General features: G+C 37.1%; 1 long non-coding RNA gene across 11 annotated transcripts in view; it reads left to right on the top strand.

The window, feature by feature from the left end:
* The window catches only part of LOC140608728 (uncharacterized), a 55,508-nt gene that overhangs the window by 19,707 nt on the left and 21,154 nt on the right, over positions 1-14,647 (top strand). For 3 of the 11 annotated variants that reach the window (XR_012010701.1, XR_012010703.1, XR_012010704.1), the window contains one exon: positions 411-967. The exons of 5 other annotated variants lie outside the window; for them this stretch is intronic. This is a non-coding gene — a long non-coding RNA (uncharacterized lncRNA). Of the gene's footprint in view, positions 1-410; positions 968-8,000; positions 8,481-14,647 lie in introns of those variants that run through there. 3 more of the 11 variants (XR_012010702.1, XR_012010700.1, XR_012010706.1) reach the window with 2 other exon arrangements.

Raw genomic sequence — 14,647 nt, forward strand, 5'->3', positions numbered from 1 at the left:
CCTTCTGCTCACTAGTGTTATAGTATACAGAGCCCTGGCATACTGTTGACGTGTTGTACATACTGGCATTTGTGTTTACTAAATACACATATTGTCAATTGTTACCCTTAATCACAGGATAATTTGTTGTTTACCCCAACATAATTGAAACCAATGCTAAGTACTTTTACTATTCATAAAGGCAGAAAAATCTAGTTTTAAAATATCTCAGGTATCAAACTCGGAAGAATGATCTGTTCCAAGATCAAATAACCTAAGGAAATCAGCAGGCTGTTATTTATGGCCTGCAAGCACAGAATATTTACAGCATTTACACTGGAATATTCTTCATGTGTTGAATCCTCTAGCTAAAGAAGTCTGATTCGATGCAAAGAGAAAGCAAAATATTGTTTTTGTTTTTGTGTTTGAAGGCTGGTTGCCTGGACAGCAGACACAATGCTTCTACTCCGCTGGAAAATCTGAAGCTACAAAGATGATTTTCAGAATTAAGGGCAACTCACAGCTGAAAATTATACCTTTGGGCAAAGGGCCAACTCGGGATGCGTTTCACTCTGATTTGGAGCCGTGCCATCATCCCTCAGTCCCATTTGTTCGGTTTTATAGCTAACAAACAAAAAGGAAAATACTGAGAGTGAGCTGAAATGTAGCTGCTCCGAAGTCGGGATTTTAAGGTCTTGCTAAGATGCGTGTTAACATGGAGAGCCACATGGTGACAACAAGAATCACTGGGCATTCTGGAACAACCAGGCACATGTCTCTGGAAGGAAGGCTGCTTGTTAGTGGAGCTGTTCTGCGTCCCTTCGCGCCCCAGCCAGCGGGCATCCGCAAAAGGAGCGTGGGAGGGGCTGGGCCACCTGCCCAAGCAGGACAGCATTCTGATGTTACCAGGATTTGTCCTCAGAGCCTCGCCTGTGGACAGGACCCATTTCTGAAATAAATGCGTGGTGCCATGTCACCTGATGACCATACGAAAATCATTGTTTCTTTCCACCTTGCACTTCAATGATGGCTAAAGGTCAAGCCAATTGACCTTGACCGTTTTCCTCAAAATAACTATTAATATGACTAGCTTTATTTAGGCTGCAGATAAAAAAAAAAATCCTGGCTTAATTTTTCACTATGAACCTGAATTGGGGAACAAATCTAGCTTCCTGTTTTTCAGCTTCACAAGAGCTGAGGTTTTCAGGGGAGGGGGGAATGTTAGAACTTTTAAAAGAACTGACTGGAGAAAATACAGACAAACAAAAAGAATAAAAATTATTCTGAGTTTAGCCACTGCTAATATTTTAGGGTATTAATATCCTACCATATATATAAAAGGATATTTTATATAGATAAATGTCCTACCATATACATTATGGGTATTAATATCCTGCCATACACACACACACATATATGGATATAAGAGGATATTTTATATATATAAATACCCTATCATATACATTTATGTATATTAATATCCTGCCATACACACACACACACAGATATATGGACATAAAAGGATATTTTTTGAACAAAAGTGGATCATTCTGCTTTGCAATGTGTGTTTTATTTTGTTTTGTTTTTTTCACTTAACCATATATCCTGAACAGCTTTCCATAGACTACTATTTTAAGCGTAGGTAAAGAAAGACTTTGAGTATCCCTTTTTGAATAGGCTTTAAATGGAATGTGAGTAACATAGTGGAAACTGCTTCTTCCTCAAATAAGCTCTAGACATGTTTTGTAATACAAGAAATTTAAATGGCTGTTGCACTTGTAATATATAACATGGATATTAAAAATCTCAGTTTCTGAAGTAAGACCTTCAGACCCATGTTGGAGTACCAATTCCACCCAGTGGTGTGGCCCTTTGAAAATTAATCAACCTTTCTAGGTCTAAGTTTAAACCTAAAATTTCAAGAGGATTAGTGAGATATTGTATATTACTGCATACCACCAAAATACTATTGACAGCCAGTACTTATTTATTCTTTTATGCTATTTTAAATAGCATTTTATTAATCAGATCCACCTGTCACTTCCAGAAATCTTATAGATTTTCATTTGAAGTTGTGGCAAACATATACCTTAATTTGAGTGAGATTTTCCATCTTATAATATTAAGGCTTTCCTACTTGCTTCATGTACCTCAGAGAAGTAAATCCAATTCAGGTGGGATTTTTTTTCCCCATATAGATATGAAACATTCTGTGTTAGTGCTTTCCCTACGTACTTTTTATTTCCGCTATTTGAAGCACAACCATTTTTCCAAGGTATTTTCTACTGATGATCAATGGCATAGAGAAAAATTGTTTTATTTAATTTTTTAGCTTGTACATTATTAAATAAATTAGTTCAGAACAGTCTCATTAATGCTTTTGATAGAAGGTCACATCATCTATAAGTAATGATTATTCCATATCTTCCCTTATAAGACTTCTGTTGACTTCTGTTTCATATCTATTGCATTGGCTATACTTCACAAAAATGCTCATTAATAGTAGAAATAGTAAGAATTTTTGCTTAATCTTGATTTTAATGGGAATGCCACCATGTACTGTGAGATACTGTTTTGAATAAATATTCTTCACAAGGTAAAAGAAGTTTCCCAGTATTTTCCGTTTTCTTGGATTTTTAAATCAGTGATAGGTGTTAAATATTTTAAATGGTTATATACAGCATCTATTGTTATGATTATATGTTGTTTTCTTTGATCTATTGATTTAATGAATGGAGATCCTAACATTAAGCTATTCCTTCTAGAACAAAGCCTATCTAACTATGATGTATTATTATTTTGATAGACTACTCTATTCACTTTGGAAATACTTTATTTATAATTGCTAACATTGATATTAACAAGTGTATTCACTCTCTAGTGTTCATGTTAGATTTATTTTTATCAAATTTTAATATTTTTGTTACATGAGCTTCTGAAAATGGTTTAGGAAGTTTTCCATCCCTTCATCTAACCGGGGATAGTCAAGTGATTTAGGAACATTATATTCCTGGAAACCTAGATCACTATGTGGCTTTTAACGGCAGATACTCATCTAATGAACTTTCCGATTGGTTTTGATTATTTGCTTGAGTCTTCTCCTCTTCTCCTGCTTCTTCCTCTTCTGATTTAAAATATGTCACATATTTACTTTACTTTCCTTTGTAGTTTAAATTTTTTTGTTTTATTTTTCTTTTCCACTGTTCCTTGTTTACTATTTTATTATATTCAGCTTTTATCTTTATCAATGCCTTTCTGCCAACTTCTTCTGTGTTTTAAAAACTGCTTAAATTCTATACTTAGGGGGATCCCTGGTTGGCTCAGTGGTTTAGCGCCTGCCTTTGGCCCAGGGCATGACCTTGGAGTCCCAGGATCGAGTCCCGCATTGGGCTCCCTGCATAGAGCCTGTTTCTCCCTCTGCCTGTGTCTGCCTCTCTCTCCCTCTCTGTGTCTCTCATGAATAAATAAGTAAAATCTATTTTAAATATTCTATACTTAACTGTATTTTCAGTCTTTCCTTTCCTTCAGATTATTGTTGATTGCATCCCAACACCTTGCTTTTGGGTTCATTTTCATTCTTGCTGAAGAGTAATCTTTAATAATTCTATAAAAGGAGGGTCCACGGATAGTGCATGCACTTAGTAAGCTACTGAAAATATCTGATTTTGCTCTCACTTTGTGGGACCACAGTTTAGATAAGCATGGAATTCTACACCAACAGTTATTTCCTTGTAACTGTTTCCTCATGGTACAACGGAGATGCTATTCTATTGTCCTATAACATCTATTGTTGCTGATGAGAAGTCTGCAATAATTCTGATGATGATTTCTTTACAGACCTCCTTTTCTCTCTGGTAGCCTGTAAAATTTTCTCATTTTCCTAGGTTTTCTCCAGCTTGACTGTGATGCAAATCAATGAGAATTTGTTTTTACTTATCCTTTTTAGGACTCTGTATGTTTCTTCACTCTGAGAGCTCATGTGTTTCTTCAATTATGGAACATTATCAGTCATAACTTATTTCACTGTGGCTCTAACCTATGTCCTGGAGTGTTGCCCTGTGGAACTACTATTCTATAAATTGAACCCTTTCATTTCTCCATGGCTCTTACCTTCTCCTTCATATTTAAGCCTCTTGTTTCCTTTCTGAGCTGCATTTGATTTATTTTCTCAGATCCATATTTCATTTCACTAAGTCCACATTCAACTGTATGTAAGCTCTTTTCGAATCTAGCTATTGAATATTTTTAAATTCTTTTTCAATGACCATATTTTTGTCTCTAGAATTTCCATCTGTTTCTTATTCAAACTTGCCTGTTGTTTTTTTCATATAATCTAAAATTTGCCTTATGCATCCCATGATCTCTTTAACTATTTTTTTAAGTATTTATTTTAAAGTCTCTTTCTAATTGACATACTATCTTTCATTCCTCCAATGTAATTTCTTCCCTTTAATATACTGGCTAACCATCTGGTATGAATTGTTTATGGCACTGAAATTAAGAAATCCTTTAGAGTGCTCTCAAAACTAGAAGCACTGAATTTGGTGTAGGGGTCTTTCATTCTTCCCATGTCAGGCTTGTTAAAGAATAGCCTAAATTCCTGGAATTATAGTTTTCAATCCACAGGCCCTACAATCCATAGGGAGTCTATTAATCTATAACCATTGAGTATTGTTGTGGGCTGAATAATAAGTTTATTTCCATATGTGTCTGTTTAATGTCTGCTCCTCCTGAGGTGACATGAACCTTGCTTATTGTATGATTTATTGTCTTGTTTGTAATCAGTAAATATCATTAAATAAGTCAGTGTACAGGTTGATTATTTAAGGAAATTTTAAAATAGTATTACTTAATAATAGTGTGAGTTAACAAAAATGTCAGCTCCGAACATTCAAGAGTGACATGAAATCAATAGTTTATGACCAGGCCCTTTTCAAGACTTCTGCAAATTTCTGAGCAGCTTACAGTATCCAGTCTTTTTTGCATCCTTACTGTTGAAGATATTTACTGCTTCAACCCAGTTTGAAACCTACCGCCTTCTCTAGTGTTCACATCCAAAATCCACTCATATCAAGCATTTCTGAGCTCACTAAGCTATTGAATTCTGTGGAGGGGTGGAGAAAGTTCCAAGGAAGGGTCATTCCAGAGTTCAAATAATTCTTCCTATTTGCTAGTCTTCTCTCTCTCTCTCTCTCTCTCTCTCAGTCTCTCTTTCTCTCATTCTCTCTCCCCCTCCTGCTTTCCTGCACTCCTTTTTCTCCTTTTCATCCTCTTGCACTGCCTCCCAAACTTCAAACTTCTCTGTGTTATGGAGACTAGTGTCCTCCTCACCAGCCAACACTCCTGTCCTCCACATTCCCACCATTGTCCTTACATAATCATCAGGCTATTTGCCCAAAGTGAACTCCCCAGAAATAATCCTGGTGTTATCTCTAATTTTTCCTAGGCTTAGCCTTAAGATAAAAATGTCTCAGTCTTATTATACTTACTTAGATATTAATATTAATGTAATACAAAATTTTAAAGTCTTACTCAAATTCATAGCAACTTTTTATCATTATGCATTTACTCAAGCAACAAATATTAAAAATTGACAACTGCCGTTGTGTAGGTATATCTGCATAGTCATTAGTGTCATTTACCCAATATTTCTGGTTCTCTCCTCCTTCTGAGCCCATGCAAATGTTGTATATCTTGGCCCCCTTGTAGTTGGGAGGTATCATATGACTAGTTCTGGTGAATGTGTTGTGAATACAAGTGATGACTGTCACTTCTGAGCCAGGCTTTAATTGTCAGTGGGAGACCTTCCAGTGTTCTGCTCTTCCCTCTGCTTCTGTGATCAGGGGTGATGGCCACTCCATCAGCTTGGCTGTCAGAGTAACTAGGATGATCAGAGGCCCCAGTTGGTTTAGAGTGGATAGTAGTATGATCCAGAAAGAAAATTGGTGGTTTGACGTCAATGACATTTTGAAGTTGTTGTTACCACACAGCATAGCCCATCCTGGGTGATACAGTCTACAGCATCTTTTGACATTTGAAAGAGCTTCTCATATGTGAAAAGATCGTAAGCTACTTTCTGAGTAGCTAACAGCCGTCATGACCTCTGCAATCCCAGAACAGGGAATGATGCAGAACATATCCAGCCTGCTTGGGTCCACACTAATCCCACTCACAAATATTACTATAAACTCTTCAAGAATAATATGAAGTCTTACTCTTATTTTGCTTGAATTCTCCACACCACCCTTAATCAATATTACAGCGGTCAGCAAATAAACATACCCTAAAATTTTAATTGGCTTATTTATAACTTGTTTCTTTCCATAAAAGCTCCTGAGTATAACATAGCCAAAATTAAAATAAAAAGTAAGTAAAATAGAAGTAGAAAATTAAAATTACAGAAAAAAGGAGACTACAATTGTGCTTGTGTATAAATTAACAAACTCTAATCACGAGTCAGTGATTCTAATCTGGCATCCATGACAAAGAGAAAAATGAAGCATGCTATGTAACTTTCCTTGTTGCAAAGTATACAGCATTCCAGGCTTTTAGAGAGAGACACAAGGGATTACAGAAGGATAAAAAAAAAAAAGTGTCATAAATTAGAAAAAAAAGAGTAAGGTAAAGGGAACACCACTTCTAATTTGGGCCTGCAGAGCAAAAAATATGCAAGATGGGCAGATTCTACTAGGTTGTCAAGTTCAAATGTTGGGATCTTTGAGAAAGGTACAACTAGTCACTGGCCATATTTTTTAAAAATTTGATTTATATACCTAAGTTTTTTTTTTATATACCTAAGTTTTATAAGTTAAAAATGAATCCCATTCTTCTTTCCCCTTATCTATTTCTCATGTATGTATATATGTATGTATTTCTTAGAGATAGTGAGAGAGCACAAGCAGGGGGCAAGGGCAGAGGGAGTGGGAGAGAGAGAATCTTAAGCAGGATCTACACTCAGCACAGAGCCACACCCGGGGCTCAATCTCACCACCTGGAGATCAGGACCCGAGCTGAAATAGTCAGTTGCTTAACCCATTGAGCCACCCAGGAGCCCCTTTCTTTGTCCTTCTCTAATACTAAACTGACAAAGTAGATCAGGAAACATTTATGTTAATGACAGATAAGCACTAAGAAAAAAAACCTCTGATCCCAGGGAATGGTCATTTCCCTGGTACAAACCACAGTGAGAACTGCCCTAAAACTGCAGTGCTTAGCTTTTGGCTACTATGTGTGCACCCATTTCTTTTCTTCTCTCTTTTCTTTTTTGATGAAGTTGGTTCAATTACAAACAATATAAGAAGATAATTCAAACACATCTTTAGGCAACAGTTCTGTTCTTTTGAACAACATAGAAGCTAGAAACACTATAAGAAATGAATATGAAGGAGAAAAATGAACAAAATATATCTGATGGAAAAATAGTAACCTATCGAATACAGAGAGATAGTAAAGAAAAAGCACAGACGTTAACCCCTCACCTTTCATTTATTTGACAAATATTTGTGGAATGCTTCCTCCGTGCCAGGCATAGTTCTAGGCTCTGGGAATGGGCCAGTGGACAAAAAGGGACAAAACTCCCTGTCCTCTTGGAATTTATAATCTGTGAAATGGAAGGGACTCAGACATTAAATAAATCATAAAATGTATTAGAAATCGAGAAGTGCCTTGAAGGAAAAGAGCAGGGAAGAGGACAGGGAGTGGGAGATTCAGTTTGTCCCTACGATCCTGACTAGTCCCTGAAAACATAGAAGAATGTTTGAAAAGGCAGTAGTTAAGAGTTGCGTGTGCCTGAGTCACAAGCATGTGTTTAGCATTTGCATCTTTAAAAGCTTACTGTGTCATGGTTGTTCTGGTTAGCACCTATGGGGTGCCAACAAAGCATAAAGAAGACAAGGATCCTAACTTGGAATAAGGTTTTGTTTTATTTCTACTAGTTTCCTGGGAGAGAGGACTTAACGGAAGTTAAGCAGTAACTGAGCAGCAAAGAACTTTTTATTTGTTCATTTTTCTCTCTCTTTCAGTCAGAAGGAGCACAGTACACTCCTGTATCCTTTCCACATCTTCTAGGATCAGTACCCTGATTTTTCTTTGGAGAGCTGCCTTTCCCAGTCTTGATCCCGGTGGCTTGATTGGACACATCCCACTCCAGACTCCAAGAGGAAACAAGTGACCAAGACCTGGACAATTACCATGTTTTGACAACTTGGTCAGAGTATTTGGTTCAGGGGTATTGCTCAGGAGAGCCCTAGAGCCCTGAAATCCTGCCTGTGCTACTGGGGGCTTGGCATGTCCTTCTCCCTGAATTTTGTAACTTTGCACGATATAACCATAGGGTGCTGGGGCCACCAGAAGGGAAGAGTCTGCCAGAGTAGAACCAGCAGAGAGGTGGGCAGAGCTGATGGGCAGAGAGAGTCCTGATGATACCATATGAGGGCAGGATCTACCTATATGTGGACAAGACTTCATTTCACAGAGCAAATACATTCTCTTTATTTCTTAAATGACTTTCCCTTTAGTTTATTTATTAGCTTGTTCATTCAGAAAATATTTTCTACGTATTTAACCTATGTGCAAGGCATCATTTTAAATGTTGGTGACACAGCAGTGGGCAAGACAAAGTCTTGCTCTCATGAAACGGATAATAGTCAACAGATAACACACAAATATATAATAAACATTTAACAGAGTGCCAAAAATCAAGACCCAGAAAGAAAAACCAGGCAGGGTAATGAGATAGAAAGTATTTGGGGATAGTTTAGAAAGGAGCACTAGGGAAGGCCTATGTGAGTAGAGACCAAAGTCAATGAGGGGGAAAAAACAAAACAAAACAAAAAACAAAAAAAAAAATCTCTCTGCATGTTTGAGGAAGATCATTTTAGGAGAGAGAAAATCCAAACTAAGGAGAAGGACTCTGTGTATCTGAGGAGGAACAAGAAGACTGCTGTGGAGTGCTTGACATAAGGGATGATAATCTTTCAGTGACTGTCTAACCACCATTTTATTCTACATTCACTATATGTAAAACCAGGTAGTACTATTAAAAGTATAGATAGAACTTTGCAGAGACATGAGAAAACTGAGACATTCGTGAAATGGAGGAGACTTTCTGTGACTTTGGTTTTATGACTCAGTCCTACAAAACGTGCCCTTCATCTGGTTTTGCCCGCAAGACTGGGAAGTTCTGATGAGACCAGCTTGAGCCTAGCCATTTTGACACTACTGTTTGATGATCTAACCACTGCCAGTTTCTGCTGCTTGCTTATCTTACTGCTGCCAATTTTACAACAACTCTGATTTTTCAGCCAATTTGTTTATTCAGCATTTCATTTCCTGGCCTTTGTCAGAGGTACCTGTAATGTGTAAAGGGAGGTAATGTGTTCAGATGGGGAATAGAGTCTTGGCAGAGTCTCACTTGGGATTTTTTGAGAGAAAGCATGCATGTGGAGATGGGGTGCTTGGTGAAAATTAATGAGTAGTGAGTGATTGGAATGAAGAAGATAAAATCAAGATTTTTTTTGGCAAGAGGAGAAAACACCCAATGTTTTCATATCAACCTCACACCTTTTTCCCTAAAAGGCAAATTATAAAACTTTCAGCTGTTAAGTGTTCCTGCTGAGTTCCTACAACCACCAACAATACAACACCACAGAGCACCAAGTCATGTGTGTGACGGTCCTCCCTATATTAACAGTGCCACATACAACTCACTCTTTGCATTTTAATTAGTAGCCACATCTTGCTTAGTTGCTTGAGAAAAGTATATTTTTTTGCTTCATTTTGTGAAGTGAGCTGAAATATACAAGGAAGTTGATTAAGCAGAGAGGATGGCTTCCTCAAAATGGTGGAGTCAAAATGTTGAAATAAAAAATTGAAATCTAAATGCCATGTGTCTCTCTGAGCACCAGAGTTTTTTACCAGAGTAATTGTCAGATATTATAGACTCATTACAGGTATTATTCTATCAATAAAAGTGTCTCCCAATATGAATAGCTTACTCCTCAGCCAAATACATTAAATAATCTTGAGTTAAGACAAAGTTAAGTGGACCCTACTCAGTGGTAAAAGACTGAAATCTCTCCCCCTAAGATCAGGAATAAGACAAGAATGCGGACACCTAGGTGGCTCAGTGGTTGAGTATCTGCCTTTGGCTCAGGTCATGGTCCCAGAGTCCTGGGATCAAGTCCCATATCAGGCTTTCTGTAAGGAGCAAAGTTCTCTCTATGCCTATGTCTCTGCCCCCCTCTCTCTCTCTGTTTCTCTCATGAATAAATAAATAAAATCTAAAACAAAACAAGAATGCTTGCTTTCACTGCTGCTATTCAACATTGTACTGGAAACTCTAATCAGAGCCATTAGAAGAATAAGAGAAACAAAGGCATCCAAATTGAAAAGGAAGAAGTAATACTGTCTCTATTCATGGGTGAGATCATCCTATATACAAAAAATTCCAAAGAAGCCACATGACAGCTAGCTATGATAGCTAATATACAAATTTGGGGAAAGTTTCAGGGTAAAGGAACACAAAAACCAGTTGTGGTCCTAAGGACCAGCAATGACCAAGCCAGAATGGAAATGAGGAAGACAATTCCACTTGTAACAGCATCTAAAATAATTAAATACTTAGGAATGACACTAACCATAAAAGTGAAAAAACTTCTATGGTGAAAACCATAAAACATTGCTGAAAAAAAATAAAGAAGACCTAAGTAAACAGAAAGACATCTCATGTTCATGTGTAGGAAGACTTCATATTGTTAAAAGTTCATGAATACCCAAAATGATTTACAGATTCAGGGTAATCATAATCAAAATTCCAAAACAGCTTTGGGGCACATGAGTGGCTCAGTCCATTGAGTGTTCCACTTTCAGTTTTGGCTCAGGTTGTGATCTCAGGGTCATGAGATCTAACCCCACATCAGGCTCCACACTCAGCAAAGAATCTGCTTGAGATTCTCTTTCCCTCTCCCTCTACCCCTCCTGCTCATGCTCTCTATTTCTAAAATAAATAAATCTTTTTTCCCCAGAAGTGGAAAAGCTCCTCAAATTCAGGTAGAACTGCAAGAGACCCTAAAGAACCAGAACAATCTGAAAGAGAAAAGCTGGGGGATTCACACTTTTAGCTTCAAAACTTACTTGGAAACTGTGGTACTTAACAGTATGGGGTCCTAGCATACAACACACATATAGACTAATGGAATAAAATAGAAAGCCCAGAAATAAACTCTCATGTAAATGGTCAATTGATTTTTGACAAGGGCACTAAGACCATTCAATAGGTAAGGGACTGTTTTTCAACAAACAAACTTTGGACACAGTATACAAATTAAAACAACTACTACAAAAAAAAAAAAAAAACCACTATGGCGTGGTCTGATCTTCCAAAATGGAGTTTAGAAATCTGAGTGATTTATTAAGATTCTGAATATTCATGAAGTGTGCCTTGTTATGTTTGCACAGCTCTGAAGGTTACACTGAGAATGGCTGAGAAGACTGGATATCCACATACAAAATGTATATCTACCATATACAAAAATGAACTCAAAATGTATCAAAGACCCTAACCAAATAGCCAAAACTATAAAGCTATTAGAAGAAAACACTGGGAAAATCTTTATAACATTGAATTTGGTAACAACTTCATGGGCTTGGTAACAAAAACGCTGGTAATAAAAGAATATATACATAAATTGGGCTTCATCAAAATTAGAAACATTTATGCATCCAAAGATACTAAAAGACAGTTTAGTAAATGGGAGAAAATATTTACAAATCACGTATCTAATAAGGGATTAATACCAGAATACATTTTTTTTAAAACTCCCACAACTCAACAATAAAACAACCCAAATAAAAAATGGGTGAAGGACTTGAAAAGACATTTCTCCAAAGAAGGTGTGCAAATGTCCAATAATCACATGAAGAAATGTTTAACATCACTAATTGCTATGGTCTGAATGTTTGTGTTCCCCTAATACTCATATGTTGAAATCCTAGTGCCCGATATGATGGTATTATGTGGTGGAGCAGTTCAAAGGTGCTTAGGTCACAAGGCTGGAGCCTTAATGAATGAAGTTAACACTTTCATATAGGAGATCCCACGGAGCCCCTTAGCCCCTTCTGCCATGGGAGTCTGCAACCTGGAAGAGGCCCCTAACCCAACCATGCTGGCACCCTGATCTTAGTCTTAGAGCCTTCAGAGCTGTGAGAAACAAATTTCTGCCATTTATAAGCCACCCAGCCTATGGCATTTTGTTGTAGCAGTCTGAATAGATTACTAATCATTAGAGGAATGCAAGTTAAAACCACAACAAGATAGTATTTCACACCTGGTTGTTGGATGGCTATATTCAAGAAAGAAAAAATAAAGAACAAGTGTTGGTGAGGCCCTGACATGAAGAGATTCCCATTTCGTACGCAACTGGTAGGAATGTAAAATGGTGCAACCACTGTGGAAAACAGTTTGGCAGTTTCTTGACAAGTTAAACATAGAACTACCATATGGCCCACCAGTTCCACTCCTAGGTATAAATCCAAAAGAACTGAAAGCAAAAATATGGATAAATCTGTACACTTATGTTCAAAGTACTATTCACAATAGCCAAAAGGGGGAAATAATTAAAGTGAGTGGATTAATGGATAAACAAAAATAACATGGAATATTATTCAGCCATAAAAAGGGATGAAATTTTGTATATGCTACAACACAGATGGACCTTGAAAACATTATGCTTGATGAAATAAGTCAGACACTGAAAGACAAATATATGATTTCACTTATATGAAATAATTAGAAAATATGCATTCAGAGAGAAAGGAAGTAAAAAAAGGTTACCAAGGGGTGGGAGGAGGTGAGAGAGAGGGAGGTATTGTTAAAGGGCACAGAATTTTTGTTGGAGATGATGAACAGATTTGGGGTATAGATAATAGAAATGGTTACACAACATTTTGAATATAGTTAATGCCACGGAATAGTACACTTACTATTGGTTAAAATAAATGATATATATATTATGCCACAATAAGAAAAGTTAAATTGGTTGATTTTATCAGAGGCTTTTATAATGAATTATGAATTGCCAAAAGGGGGAAGCATAAGATACAGTGATTTGTGTGTGTGTGTGTGTGTGTGTGTGTTTTAATCCCAGAAAAATTTATGTGAATTTAATGGAAGATACTCTGGGAAATGTTGATCATCACAAAAACTATAGAGAAGTTTGCTAACTTGAGGCTTTAATCATCTGAAAAGATGTTCGATCTCTCCTACAATGAGTCATGCAAATTAAAAGTATAATGAGATACTATTATTTCACGAGCTATCATTATTTTTAGCTACTGGATTTATCATTATTTTTAGCTACTGGATACCACAATGAAGATAACGCATCACGTTGTTAGCTGTGAAAAAATAGGCATGCTCAGGATGCCTGGGTGGCTCAGTGGTTGAGGGTCTGCCTTTGGCTCAGGTTATGATCCTGGGGTCCTGGGATCAAGTCCACCTTGGGCTCCCCACAGGAAGCCTACTTCTCTCTCTGCCTCTCTCTGTGTGTCTCTCATGAATAAATAAATAAAAATTTAAAAAAATAAGCATGCTCATCACATGTTTGGTAAAGGTCTACAAAGAATCATATGTCAATGTCTATCAAAATACAAATGCATATTCCCTTTGACCAAGTAATTCCATTCTAGGAATTTTTTATAATATAAGTTTGCACATGTGTGAATATAAAGTTACGCACTGCTTTATCGTTTGCAGTAACAGATATAGAAAACAAACCAAGTATCCACAAGTGGAACTATATAAAGACATTTTAGGATATCCATACAATGCTATACTACGTAGCTGGACAAGTAAAAAAAAAAGGGCATTCATTCCACTTTAGGTAATTGAGGATTACTGTCTAGCAGACCAAATCTCTCACTAAGAACAACAAAAATAGCTAGATTTTTAAAAATTTGAAAACAGAAGAGAGGTACCAATGTGACCAGCAGGGGAAAGGCCAAACTCCTGGATAGAAGGGAAACCAAGAAGCCTCGAGTCGTCTGCCATCCTGCATGAGGTATAGGAAAAGAATCTAGGAAATGAGCCAAGAGAGGTTACTGAAAAACAAGGAAACTCAGGGGAGCTTTCAGCAACCTTAAGATCTGGTAAGAATAAAAGTGGAGTTAAGGATGCTAAGATGCCCTGGGGCTTTAGGGACTAGGAGAAGGGAGGCAGAGACACAGAGACACAGTGGGACTGTGTGCAGCTTTCCCCTTGAGGCATTCATTGATGCCTCACTGCTTTGCTTGGGCTAAGAGAAGCCTTACAAAGTGGCAGCCAAGAAGTATAGAGCTTTTGGCAGTTTCATGATGAAGGGGAGTTTTTTTTTTAATGACTTTCAGGGCCAAGAAAGAGAAACAATGATAAATTCCCCAAGTTTTTATTTGGGATCCCTTAAGACCACATGCTAGGAGTTAGATGAAAGCAGAGAAAGACCAGGCATTACAAATCACTGGATAGAAAAACAGGCCAAGGTCCTGAATAGGGACTTCACCAAAGAGGATATCCAAACAGCCAGTAAGCACGTGAAAAGAAACTCCATGTCATTGTTCAGCCAGGAAATGTAAATACAGCAATGAAGCATAAGTACACACCTTTTAGAATGGCTCAAATTAAAAACACTGATAT

This window comes from Canis lupus, chromosome 18 (genome assembly GCF_048164855.1).
Source record: "Canis lupus baileyi chromosome 18, mCanLup2.hap1, whole genome shotgun sequence".
Taxonomy (NCBI): Eukaryota; Metazoa; Chordata; class Mammalia; order Carnivora; family Canidae; genus Canis; species Canis lupus.